Raw genomic sequence first — 15,489 nt, forward strand, 5'->3', positions numbered from 1 at the left:
GCAAGATCTTACAAAGTTGACCGCAACTATGATCCTAATCTTACACGAGAGTACTCGTGGCGATGACAATAATTAAGCTGCTGCTTCTAACGTTGGAACCCAAGTCAACAGTCCATTTTTTTTGTTTCTCCTTGATTCACTTTTTAGGCGAATCTACAGTGGTCTGATTTGTTCTAGCTTTTCTCGTACAGCTTAGCTACCGAACTAAGTCTTACATTTGCTTGAAATGCCCACTTCTATCACGTAGCTTAATTACTAAACTAAGTCTTACATCCACTTAAAAAATGCAACAGAACTTACTCTTCAACTTCTACAGTTACTTTGGACTACTTGATAAAAAAAAGCCAATATCGTTATGTGCGAGAAGTTTTTATACTCTTGCGTTTAAGGTTGCTTCCTTACAAAATCTACGGAATAAAATATGTTTTGTTCAATGGATTATGATCTACTGAATTCAACAGTGTCCTTTTTTATACCCTAAGTGGAGAAAAATCTCGAGATAATTCAGCTCAAAGTGGAACTACTTAACATGAGCTCAAATGGCAGAGCATCAAAATATTAGCTTGACAGGCATTTTCCAACTTACAATAAAAAACCTGAACAGACAAATTATGATGTACTTGTAGAAAAATCTGTGTTCTTTTTAATACTGTCATGTAAAATGCTGGTAATGAGGCATTTTTGAAAGATATTTGCCAAGAAAGACGTAAAATTAGCTTCAAGATTATAAATGACAGATGGTAGCAGAATACCAACATTGATGTACGTTTTTACGTGTACATACACAAGTAAAACTTTCCTACTTGACTAGAGCAGTAGAGAAGGGATCTACCTTAAGGAAAACGCGTTAAGTTGGTGGTTCAAACGACAAAGCAGAGCTTAGCCTAATCACTTTCGACTGACACGAGCACAGTCGTGGTGCAATAATGACGGGGTAATTGATGGTCAAAACTGCTGATCTATCCGATTTCACACTAAGTACAAGGTAATGTCGAAATTGTGTGTGACATTTTTTTGAACATACGCAGAAAAAAATATTGAAATTGCTGATTATTTACAATCTTGGATGTACCACTGTGAATTTATGTTGTAAGATGAGTCCTTTATAAGATTGTTGGAGATTGCACGCGTAGTTCGAGTTAAGCAACGGTAGCTTGTTTCAAAAGAAGTAAGTTATATGTCATGCGATTGCAGAAGCAGGTATACCGCTCGATGTTTCGAAATCACTGAGCTTTGGCTTTTTATAATTTAAAACGAAACTCTGAGTTTTGAAGTAATAAATATTAAGTATATGACATGAGAGTCACACTTTCACTGTTTGTTGTTACTACTATTTTAGAGTGTCCTAATGATTTTTAAAGTAATTTAAAGTGTTTCCTTAAACAACACGATTGAGTTCATAGCTAGTAAGATGTTGCGATTTCTGCCTTCTCTGCTATTGCCAGAACCACTTTAGCAGGCCTCCTTCGTTATACCTCGCTCTTTAGCGTAGTCCGATACTTTTGACGTTCTCAATATGCACCCAAGTTGCCTCAGCCAATACGTTGTGCCTTATATGTACAAGGTACTTGTGAAACGTGGGAGTCAAAATTAGACTAAAATTTTAAAGAACAGGTGACAGACATAAAAAAAGCGATTTTTCCTCTTGATAGTGGGTTTTTATAGCATTAGAACGAGTGAAAGAGCCCTTTTGTTGAATTAGGTCAACCAATGAGCGATGTTCTTGAAGACAGAGTTTACAGCAAAACAGTAGTCTTGCACGATGATGTTACATGTTATGATTCCATATATTAGAAAATAACAGTACATTAGAACCAATTGCATTTTTTCGACAAGTGTGATTGAGTTTTTTGGATCAGTGATAATGATAGCTCGCATCAGCAATAAAACAACAATAAATACGAGTTCAAGTGTGACAAATAAGTTTACGAATTTCGCAATTATTTTTTTGGGGGTTCCACAATCAGTTTTGAGTGTGATGTAACAACGTGTTAACTACGGTTTTTCAATTGGTATACATTATTAGAAATGAATGATCAACGCGCAAATAAACTATTTATTGGCACATAAGTAATAAATGCACAAAAAAACTATTCATCCATATATACAATATGATTTACGCACTCATACATGCAGCGTACAATTTTAATACATACATGCATCTTAACAACGTGTCTGGCCGTATTATGTATTTTTTTGTTCAATTTCATTAATTTTTTTTTGGTGTGCAGCAAGTTTGGCCTTTTCTTTTTCGATTCTAGTTTGTTGTTTTATAAAATTTCTTTGTTGCTTGATTAATTTGTTGTTTTCTCTTTTTATTTATAACATTTTTCTTTTCTTCGATCTCATTTTTTTCTGCTGCTGTTTCCAATTTAACCACTTTATCTTTTTTTTTCTTCACTGATTTTTTGCCACAGAGAACCTGGTATAACTGATGGAGTTTTAGTTATACTCTGCTTTTTGTTTACTGACTGAAAAATATCTTCAGAAAGCCGAGACAAATACTGAGCAAGAGGCTTTAGTGATTGATGACTTTGTTAGGTTAGATGAATGTACCTTAGCGAATCACTGCCAGTAATTCTACAGTAGCGACAAATATTGTACCAAATACTGGCATCAAAATTTATAAAAGGAAAACCTTTCAAAATTAATTTTCATTGCATTTATCGGAAAATTAAGATTTTTTTAAATTTAATAAATAGTTTCTTCTGTGATTTTGCCATATTTATTAATAAAAATATCATTGATGAAATAATTCAAATTTATGTTGCGTACTGATACGCGATTGAGTAATATTTGTGCAGTTATCTACGACACTAAAAAAATTTTTTGTATATTGATTATTATAAAATAATTTTGTAGGTTTTTATTTTTATTGACTGCCAGTAATTGGAGCAGTGCCAGTAATACCCACAGTAACCCTATGTCAGCATATTATGAAAGATTTACCTTAAAGCTAATACATATACACCTAAATAAGTGACATATGAGCTACACTTCATAAATGGGCTTGCTGTATATACAGAATACATCTTGTATGAATTTTACGGATAAATTGCGTTTTTACTTATAGTATGATTCATCCGTATCAATTTTTTCGCACCGTAGGTTTAGATAAGTTTACATTCTTAATTTTTTAGCTGTTTTACCTCAAGCTCTATATTAAGAGGCATTGTTCGAACTTTGACGCTCATTTCAAGTGGAAATACCCTCACTACTACTAGAGCCAGTGTTACTTACTGCAATCAATATTCGCATGTTTTGTTTTTGATTGTTTCTATTTTTAAGAAGCCTTTTGCAACTTTGTACGGCACTATCGTTTTCTTTTGTACTCCACTGCTTTTAGTGTCGATGTGTTGTGTTTTGCATAACCTCAACAACGTTTCTGTAAATTGTGAAACTACTCAATAAATAAATAATCAAAAAATTATTAGTACTTTGAGCTGGATCGAGCGTCCTAATTCTCTTACTGTTGGAGTGCGACGTCGGTCGTCATCATGTAAGTAAAAGTGTATGCATTCTTTTATCTTCTTTTTTCGAGACCGTGTTACCTGATGTATTAAGAGAGCCATCGCCAGGTAGTGGCTCTAGCAGCCACACACCTGCGTTTCACACTATAGACAGTTGTAGAGGATAAGGATGCCACGGTCGCCGTGAGCCTGCATCGCATGCCATTCTTGCGTCACAGCACGCGTTAAAGACCACAAGGCGGTCGTCGTAAGCCCGCGTCACGTACCTTTCTTGCGTCACAGCACGCTGTAAAGACAATAAGGCTGCCGTGGTCGATATTCGCCCACATCACATGCCATCCTTGGTCAGAACACACTGTGAATCTTTATTACTACCAAATACTATTATAAATACTGATACAAAAGTTGCTCTTATTGGATTAACTTTTCAAAATATCATAACATCAGGAACAGTAACGTTACACATATTTGATAAAAATTACGTTTATCTCGTCTTATTACAAGAAACACCCTTCAATGAGACAGGAATATTAAAAAATTTATTTCTAGCTGAAGAATGGGCCAGGCTTTGTTATGAAATAAGAGCCTGGGTATTAAAAAGGAGACCTATAAGTCCCATTATATTTATACGAAGAATTGCAACAATAGGTGACGAAGAATGTGGACTTGAACTGCTTGATGCAACGAAAGAATATACAAGTAAAAAAAACAATTTTTCTGAAATTGTAGATAATATTAGCATAAAAAAAGAATTCTCAAAATCTCTGCCAACTTCTCAACATTTTAAACTTACAGGAATAACCTTTAGTCAAAATCGTGTATACAAAAGACTGGCCAGAATGAGAGGTCCCACAGAAATTCCTGCACCGCAAACTAACAACCACGGTCGAGCATAATAGTGCTTCATACAAACTACTCCTGATATATTTATAGGCAAAGCAGCATCAACATACGGTAAAGGCTGCTGCTTCACGATGGCTGTAAACACTAGAGAAGAGCCAGTGGAAATGAAGATTACTCCGCGAAATTTCGTACTTTTTGATCTAGATGATTCAGAAAATTTTCTTGACTCAGATTTTAGTGATAATGTTCCTAACGGAACAACAGACGAAAGAATTAAATATATTATGGAAAAACTTTGCCTGCATCATCATGATAAGACAGGCTATAAACAACTTTCCTGAATAGTAAAAGAGTATTCACAAATATTTTATATCAAAGGTGATACTGCTCCATGTACGTCATATGTACAACATAATATACCAACAACTGACGATAAACCTCTGTTTTTACTAAACAATATAGACATCCTCTTGCTATACACAAGAAAGTTAAAGATTAGATTGATAAATTATTACAAAAAGGAACCATTAGCTATCCTTCTAGCCCGTACAATAGTTCACTGTGGATTGTCGCTAAAAAGCCAGGACCTAACGGAGAAAAAAGACATTGTCTCGTGATGGATTACAAAAAATTGAACACTAAAACTATCCCTGAAGCTTACCCATTGCCTTATATTACAGAGATATTAGAGCAAATTGGTGGGTCAAAATTTTCTTCAGTATTTGATCTAGCTGAAAGATTTTATCAATTTGAGGTATCCCCAGAAGATCACCATAAAACAGCTTTCAGTGCTTTCTAGGGACATAACGAGTATACAGGTATGCCATTTGGATAATGCAATGCTTCAGTTACATTCCAAATTCTCATGGATTCTGTATTATTGGGATTACAAGGCACATAACTATTTATATTTTTAGATGATATCATAATATGTGCAAAAACTTTAGAAGGTCATAAAATAAAAGTAAGAAAATTATTTAATGGGCTATTAGATGCTGGATCAAAATTACAGCTAGGTAAATGCGAATTTTTCACTTCTGAAGTAACATATTTAGGATATAAAATAGATGGTTATGGAGTAAAAACCGATCCTAAGAAACTTGAAGCAGTTGAAAATTTTCCAACCCCAACAAATTGTATGGAAATTCGAAAATTTTCAGGACTCACAAGATGTTATAAACGACTTATTCAAGATTATGCTGAAACTGCAGAACTTTTTAAACTATTATTACGGAAAAGGCAAAAATTTGATTGGACTGAGACTCAGGAAGAGAGCTTTGAAAGATTAAAATCAGCCCTGTGTAAGGCGCAGGTACTTGCATGTGTCGATCTTGACAAACCATTTATTCTAACTACCGACGCATCAAACTTAGCTTTCGGTGCTGCTTTAAGTTAAGGAGAACCAGGAGAACACCATCCTGCAGCTCACACGTCTCGCACTCTTAATAAATGCGAAAGTTAGTCTTATAAAAGAGTCATAATAAGCTCATTAAATGTAAAAATAAAAATTAACAAAATCATGATAAACAAGCTAGACCTCAGAATTTAGAAACTGGTATGAAATTTTACGCAATAAAATAACCTCAGAAAGGAAAATTAGATAAATACTACAACAAAATTTTTAAAATCATTATTGTAAATAAAAATAATAATAAAATAACACTTGAAGAAGAGAATGAAAAAATTATGATCAAACATTTAGATAAAGTAAAGCGATGTTACGAACAAGACTCCCCCAACGAGACTCAACCTTATTCGAGTACGCATAAGGCAAAATAAAGAAGAAAAAAAATTTCTTTCTTTTAACTTTTGCTATTCGCTATATAAAAATTGAATTAACAGCCAAGTTTCACCAATGCAATTAACTAATACTTGTGACTACATAATGATCTTTATTTAAAATGTATATTTGTTCATAAGTAAATAATGGATGACTAATTGGAAATAAAATCAATAATAAGATGAAAACCATAATAATTTCAGTAGTTCAAATATCTATTGATGATCTTAAATTAATTTTTTTCTCAAACCAGAATTTTTTCTACAATAGATAAATGCTAGAAATGTCTTAAATTTATTATCAATGATATCTAAATTTTTAATCCCTTAAAAAAAAAAGATTTTTTATAATCATATAAAACTTCACAAAATTTTTTTTTTTTCATGATAACACATACTACTTGTTAAAATTGTACTTTTTTATTGTATTATGTACATCTTGTTAACATAAAACAAATTATATGCACGTGCGGAACCATCAACGTAGGATTTCACGTTTTCAAGATATATTTCTAACCAGCGACCTTCAACAACTTTTAGTTTAACACTAGTGCATTGTAAAGTTGTGACCAAAATCTACAGTAAAATTAATATCTTATAATTCGCAAAAAGCTCTTCAAACATGTAAAACATTAATAAAAATAAATTTCATAGTGTTATAACACAATTTTACGCAGGATTAAAAGCGATATAATAAAAACGTGACTGCAACACTGCAGTACCTCCTCTCACTTGATTACAATAAAGCATTACGGATTCCACAGAAATGTCGCATAAAACATTAACGCCATTAGAATATTTTGTGAAATGCAAAGCGTTTATGCCTACTTCATAACAGTACCGATTAAAGCTGCAATCAAGAAGTAAAGTGACAAAAACTCTCTATTCATTTCAATCAACACGCCCAGCAAACAATTCATCACAATTCGTTCTAGATAAAAGATATATACCAACCTTATTTTATGCTGCGGTTACAATGCACCGTTATATTATGTGATGCCTTAAGAGAAGAGAAGAAAAAAACTGACCAACATTTTTAAACCACCTAATTCATAAATTAAGTGCAAACATTATTCCTACCGAATTTAACAAAAATGTGACCATTAAGCTGCTATATTCGAATTACAACCCATTCTACAATCATAACTGTATCACAACATCAACTACAATGAGTTTAACAGGAAAGACTAACAACGACAAAATCTCGTGAAATAATGATTCATTTTATTAATTCTGATAATTCGCATGTAAAACAGTTTTTATGTCTTAGTCTTTTAATTTAATACTTTAGATATGCATATACATTATCATTGTGCCTGTATTTTGAGTACTCAACATGGGTTCGATTATTCTCGGTCTTATGATTGCCGAGGGCGGCAATCAGCTAAGGGGGAGCGTGTGATATCCCATGTCAAATATTTAATATTTATTACTTCGAGTCGTAGCTTAAAAGAGCTGGGTAAAAGACGTTTGGAAGTGATAAGTCACGTTGTAGTATAATATCCTATGTAATGTACTTAATATTTACTACTCCGAAACGCAGAGTTTTGCTCTTTAAATTATAAAAAAAGCCTAAGCTCAGATATCTCGAAACATCGAGTGATACATCTGCTTCTGCAATCGCGTGACGTATAACTTACTTCTTTTAAAACAAGCTACCGTCGCAAAACTCGAACTCTGCGTACAACCTCCAACAATGTTATGAAGTGCTCATCTTACAACATCAATTCGCAGTGGTTCACCCAAGAATGTAAATAATCAATAATTTTAATATTCTTCACTGCGTATCTCTACAAAAAATATCATACACAATTTCGTTATCTACTTGTACCTAATATAAAATCTAGAGATTAGCAGTTTTAACCATCAATTACTGCGTAATTATTACATCACGACTGTACTCGCGTCAATCAAGGACAATTAGGTGAAGGAGGTTTGATCGTTTAGATCCCCAACTTGACACGTCCTCCTCAAACGCAAAAGTATAAAAACTCTAAGCACATAACAATATTCGCCTTTTCTCTGTCATCAAGTGCTCCAAAGTGACTGTAAAGGTTAGAAAGTGAGTTCTGTTACGTTTTTTAAGCGGATGTAAGACTTGGTTTAGTGATTAAGCTACGTGATAAAAGCGTGCATTTTAAGCAAATATAAGACTCAGTTCGGTAACTAAGATGTACGAGAAAAGCTGGAGCAAAACAGACCACTGTAGACTTGCCTACAAAGAAGATTAGGCAGAAACAAAAAAGAATGAATTGTTGACTTGGGTTTAGACGTTAGAAGCAGCAGCTTAATTATTGTCATCACCACGAATACTCTCGTGTAGGATCAAGATCATTGTTACGGTCAACCATGTAAGATCTTGTGACTGCGTGCGCGCAAGCAGTGGCTAACCAACGGTCATAGAAGTAAGTTAAGTTAACAAAACTATAAATTGTAGAAACATTGTACATGGGAATCTAAGACTTTATTATTTATACTATTTGTAAAATGAACGATTTTTGGCTTTTCTAAATTTATTAAATCATCAGATAAAACATAATTGGTTGTTGATTAAATTAATTTTTCGCCCTCGGGTGGTTTTGGGAGGCTGGTACTTCTTCGGACAAAAAAGCAGTTTTCCGATACTCGTTCAAAAAGTCTCCTTTATGAACCTCGATACGGACCTCGCCTTTGGCTCGGGTCACAAACCTCTCGGTTCGCAAACAAAGACTTTTTAAACTCGTAGGAAAACTACTATTTTTCAATTCGAATACATCCCCATTACTAAATTAAATAAAATATTTCAAGATCCAGTATTCTAATTGATTGATACATAATTCGTACCTTAATGAATAAATTGAATGCCGAGAAAACAATAAATCAATAACGCATGACAATGACCTTTATGAGGACGTGAAATGAAAAGAAAAACAAGAATCGCTATAATCACGACAAACAAGAATCACGACTGTAAATATAGATATACCGACTGTATGAGAGTTTCTCGGGGTCGCTCGGGTCAGCTTGGAGCAAGAGCAGGTGTTCGGCTCAAAATCTGGAGCACTTGGAGCTCTCTGAGTCAAAAAGCCGAACAAATCTATAGTAGAAAAATTTTTGAAAACCCAAACCGTTGTTCATGTAAAACAAAATTATCAAACAAAACTGACCACATACGTTTGAAGATATACTTTTTAACTGTTTGACATTCCAACGCAATTTTTTACAATTTTTACGAAATCGATTAATGTGCTGCGGTACATAAGGTTGAATATTATATTTATCAAAATTATGAACCATTAGAATGTGCATCAACGTATATAGCAACCTAATGCATACCTGATTTTCTGTGATCATCAGTGTTAATGACGAGTGCTGTTGGTTCCGTCCGCACCTGTGGGATTTGATCGGCGGGGAACACACTGGTAGTAGGCGTTGTGATTTGCGACAGGATTTGCAGTATCTGTAGGCTGTCCATTACGTTCGCAGAGCCAAGATTTCAGTTTATGAGCATTATTCAAGGCACACCGATATTTTTGACGATTTAATTTTAATGCGTGATGTATACAATACACTTCTTATGACAAATCTTTTAAAGACAGTTAGTCTATCTCGTGTTCCAAATTTATTACTCGACAAAAAGCTATTTTATATAAATCGTACTACTTTTTGTATTTCCTGATGTGAATTTTTCTTGCACTTCTTCCAATATCATTCAAAATTTTAAATATTGATTTTAAAGGTACTTCACCCTCAAAGAAATCAAGTCTATGATGATGTCGAGACAACCAAATATTTTTTCTTTACGCCTCTTTACTCAATTTTTGCAAGCGGCAGGAAGGTGTTTCTACCCAATGTGCGAAAAAATCATTGTTCAAAGCAACTATATCAACTTTTTTCGGCACCATTACGTCTTTTTCATCTTAAAATACTAAATGTTGACCACGAGGTTCATTGTGGTTTATGGATGGTTGAGCTTACCATTACATATAAATTAGTATACGGCAGAAAAGCACGTCCACCAAATTCATATCCAACTAATAATTGAATGCAGTCTTATAATAGTTATCTTATTATTTGATACGTTGTTTAAGAGACATGCATAAAAAGGTTATGATGAGCTCATCAAATGTAAACAAAAAAGTAAACAAGATTATGACAAACATACTAGACCTCAGAATTTGGAAGTTGGTACGAAAGTTTACGGTATAAGAGAACGTTGGCGAGTAAAATTAGATAAATATTACGATGGAGTTTTTGAATCACCAATACAAATAAATATAATATTAACTTAACACGTAAAGCAGAGAACAAAAAAATTTTTATTAAACATTTAGATAAAGTAAAGCACTGTTATGAATAAGACTTCCCCAACGAGACTTACCCCAATTCGAGTATGCATAAGACATAAAGTTAAAAAAAATTAAAAATTATAAAAAGTTTCTTTCATTATACTCTTGTAATTCACTATATGAATATTTTCATATAATTTTATTGAATCAACAGCCAAGTCTTGCCAATACAATTTACTAAGAATTGTGACTACAGTGTGATGTACTTTTAAAACGTATATTTGTCAATAAGTCTATAATATACGACTAATTAAGAATTAAATCAATAATAAGATCAAACAATAACAATTCTGTAAAGAAATAATTTCAGTAGTTAAAATATACATAAATAAATGTCAATTAATAAGTTCCTAAAACTGAAATTCTCTCTATGATAGTTAAATGTACGAAATTTCCAAAATTCATTACTAATGATATGTAAATTTTTAATCCCTATTGAAAAAAAAGGTATTTTTACAATCAAATAAAATTTTACAAAATTTTCTAAGTTTACGTATTCTACTTGTTGAAATGGTACTCTTTTATTGTATTATATACAACTTGTAAACATGAAACAAATTATATGTACGTGCGAAACCATTAACGGAAGATTTTACGTTTTGAAGATGTATTTCCAGCCCTTGACTTTCAATACCGCTTAGTTTAACACTGGTGCAATATAAAATCTTGAAGAAAACTTACAGTAAACATAATGTCTAATAGTTCGCTAGAAGCTTTTCAAACGTGTAAGAAATCAATGACAATAAACCTCATAGCCTGATAACACAATTTTAGGCAGGATTAACAACGATATAATAAAAGTGTGACAGCAATACTGCAGTACTTCCTCTCACTTCATTCCAATAAAGCATTTTGGATCCCGCAGAATTGTTGGATAAGACATAAACGCCAGTAGGATACTTTGGGAAATGTAAAGCATCAACGCCTACTTTATAACACTACCAATTGAAACTTCAATCAAAAAGTAAAGTAATCGATAACTCTCTAATGACTAATCAATACGCCCAGCGAGCAATTCGCCGCAATTTGTTACAGATAACAGATATACGTCAATCTTATCATATACTCCAGTTAAAGTGTAGGAACACCGCTTAACCATGTTATGCCTTGAGCAAAGAGGAGAAAAAAAAACAGGTGAGGGTCTCGGGACCTCCAACAAATGTAGAACATTAAAGAATATGTTATTGAACTCGGTAGTATTTAATTGTCTATGATGAAAATAGTGGTTTTCATCAGATAAGTGCCATTGTCTCCAGGGCTATTTTACGGCCCGAGGGGCCTGCTGTGAAATAGGGCCCGAGAAACGTTAAACAGCTGCGGAGCAATGGCGCTTGTGTGGCGAATTATATTTTTCCTACGAAGTGCACAACAATTTCTTAGAAACGTGTGAGGTAGGAAAAGTAATTATTTTTTTGACTGTAAATAATCATTTTATATTTTTATAGTAAAAAGACAGTTTATTTAGGAATACGTATTTTTATCAGTAAATATTATAGACTACGAAACAGCAAATTATGTTAAATTTTTTTTTTTCATTAACATATAAACAACCAGAACGAGAAAGAACAATAATACATGGTGAAGAGTATATATACTACCTACCTACACATAGATTCCTACAAGAGTTTAACAAACGTTCGTGTGTATTACTTTCTCTGTCTCTCTGTCTTTTTTTAGATACCTGTTTACTACACGTAGTTGCGCTCGTGCGTGAATTTCGTTGGCTCCTTACTAAAGACGGATTAAGATGGAGTTTAATAAAAACAACTAAAAGACCGCGGAAAAACTTTAAATTATAGTCAAATATCGATATTTTAAAATAATCCTGTTCACAAAGAAGAAATTTTGTAAAAATGAAAAAATGATACTCATTTTAATACTAATTCGTCATTTTCTACAAAAAGAAAGAGAGAGAGAGAGAGAGAGAGAGAGAGAGAGAGAGAGAGAAAGAAAGTGAGAGAGTTTGACAGCAGACAATTAATGGCTCTCTCTATCTTATTTACTGTTACAGGGGTGCTGCCAAAATACCTTTTCAATCTTTTTTCTCAACATTCTGTGCCTGTCAAAACAAAATAAAATATGCTTATTGATAGAAAACTTTTCGCCCTAAAAGCTGGTATTTTTATTATTCCTGTGTATAAAACTGTCAGAAAATATAAGCAAAATGAACTTTAAAACATAATTTTACACAATGTTAATAGTAATAGGCTTGGCGTGCTGCGTAGCACAATCAATAAGGTCCCTGACTACCAATCCAAAGGATGTGGGTTCAATTCTCGAAGTCAGTAAAATTTGAAAATTTTACTTACACGTATATATAATACATAATGTATATGTGGACGTATGTGCTATACGTACAATACATTTATATATATATAAATATATATAAGTATGTATGTATACAATAATTAAATATCATATATATATATATATATATATATATATATATATATATATATATATATATATATATATGATATTTTATTATTGTATACTCTTCTGAGTTTTAACGTAGTCGTAATTTCTTTAATTATTGTACAGCACGTAAAAGTCATTTAAACAAGTATACGTTTTTTGCACAAATCTATTTTTTATTCTATAATAAAATACCTGTAGGTATAATAGTGTATTTCATTATACTTATATCTCACTTAATCACATTGAATTTATATGTATATATACATATATATTTTTTTTTAACTCTAGAGACTCTTTAAGTTTGGTTAGGTACACAGTTATTTAGGATACCTTAAGAGGACCAACTGTACGCTACCTTATTTTGCCTCAGTAGGTCCTCCATAGGCTATTTAGGTATCCTATAGAGGGCCTCTCGATCGCCTCAACAAGATTTCTGTTCAGGTAGCGTTAAATAAAAAAAGCTTAATTTTGGAGTTGAAGGTTTCTTTTTTGTATGCAAAAAACAATCCCAAAAAGGATGATTCTCATGTACAAGAGTTCAATACTACTACAGGCAATTTAAGTAAACTGTTTATAAACAATTTCTGTATGTTACATTGAAGTTCATCTACCAAACTCCAACTAGGGTTATCCTTTGAAAAAGTGAGATTAATAATAAATGCTGTCCCGTCTCTTTATTTGAACGCGACAAACAAAAATGCTTTAACAGTTTGCTTTTCCCCAAGTAAAGGTAGTGTTGGTGGTAAAACAGTCGTAAAACTTGTACAACTATCCTCTTACGAATATGCAACAAAAAAACTTTGTAGGTAACAATTTTTATTCAATTTACAAATAACCTTTTTTTTTCTCAGTCCCTTACATCAAGATGAGGTTTTAAAAATAGCGCTGCTTCTTCTTGTTGGCTGAAGTCTTGGCTACCTGGCACTATCTGAGCCAAGCTTGCTAGGTTACCATCCTCATATGCTTAGTATACTTTACAAACGAGAGAGGGGCGGCAGTAAGCGTGTGAAGAAAGAGACAGAGAGCCGAGCCGAGCCGAGCCAAGCCGAGTTAAACTGCAAATCGTGCCATCGCACGGGTCGCTTCATTATGTCGGTCAAACCCCCAAGCGCACCAACAAATGGTTCAAATAAAAATATATTTATTAAGTATGGCAGTAAAAAATGACACAGTTCAATTAAAAAACTGAAGAAGGAGGTTTATTCACGAATTTAATCGAAGAGTTTTTAAAGCAAAAAAATATAGGCCTCTCGTTTTTCCTCCGAGTATCATACAAAATAAGGCAAGGATACATTTATTGATGAGATATGAGAAGCTGAAGGATTGAACCTTGATAGTAGTGAAATAAATTTTAATGCTGCATTAAAATCTGCTGCTAAATTGTGTCTGAATTTGTGAATACTAGCTATGTCAACTAGCGTAGTTAAAGCTACTTTTGTTATGGCACAAGCTTGGTTAAAATTGTTTGACTACTTATACATATTAGGGCCGCGTGTACTACATTATAACATGGATTCTGTTTTTTACGTGAGTCCAGAAGGAGACGTCGATTTACCTCTTGGTACAACACTTGGTTGTCTTATGTCAGTACATACATAACATCGTTTATATCTGGTGGGTCAAAGTTTCACGCATACAAATATAAAAAACTAAATGGCAATGAAGAGTACGTTTGCAAAGTAAACGGTATACGATTAAATTATACCAATAGTTAAAAGATAAATTTTTTCACAGTTTACGAATTAATTACATTGGACGTATCAGAAGCCACCTTGTTAAATAAGGTTATATGGTGAACAGCTTTTCATGATATGATAATGCAACCTGAAACAAAAACATGCAAACCAGTTTATGGGAAAAGGAGATTTGTGACTGTGTACGCAAGTTACCCTTACGGTTCCAAAGACATGACTGAGAAGCAAGTCTACGGATGCTTTTTTTATTGTGATTACTTAATCATTTAACGGAAAAAGGCATTTTGTATGGTATTATGATGAAGTGGAGGAAGGCAAAATGCTTAGCCCCTCAAAGTATTATTGTGGCCTTGAACTCAATCATTTCTATTTTAAGAGTAAACACTTTAACAACTAACCGATAAGAAGTGTCGAACACTCAGTAAATCAAACTTTATAGCAACCTGCTTAAAAAGTAATGATTGTTGAATTCTACAGTTTAAAAAATCATGTGAAAAACCAGTAGACAGTTAATGCTTGGTTACCCACCCTCATGCATAACGCGCCTATAGGAGTACAACTTAAAAAATAAAAAATATGTTTTCCAAAACTTTTTCACGACCCCCAAAAAATTGATACAAACTTATAAAAAATATATAATAGATAAGTAACAGTCTATTTTAGCCAACACATTATTTTTTTTAAATAGGGAACTTTAAGCGAGTTTTAGTTCTATTTTATTACCTTGGTCACTTTTTTGGTTACTGATCAATGTTCGTACATGTTTCGATGGAGGCACAACTTTACAATTATTTATTTATTTTTCCGTGACGCTGTGGATTCAGTTTTACTTTCAACAAAAGAAACTTTCACTATTTAACATAGATCTTGGACTCTTATTTAGCCATTTTAATTTATCGCCGTCGTTGGCGAACAGTAATTTTAATACTCGGGTGCTTCCAATACACTTTTGTGAGA

The sequence above is a fragment of the Copidosoma floridanum genome, unplaced genomic scaffold, assembly GCF_036245765.1.
Source record: "Copidosoma floridanum isolate Cflo_tuat_1 unplaced genomic scaffold, Cflo_Japanese_pri ptg000005l, whole genome shotgun sequence".
Classification (NCBI taxonomy): Eukaryota; Metazoa; Arthropoda; class Insecta; order Hymenoptera; family Encyrtidae; genus Copidosoma; species Copidosoma floridanum.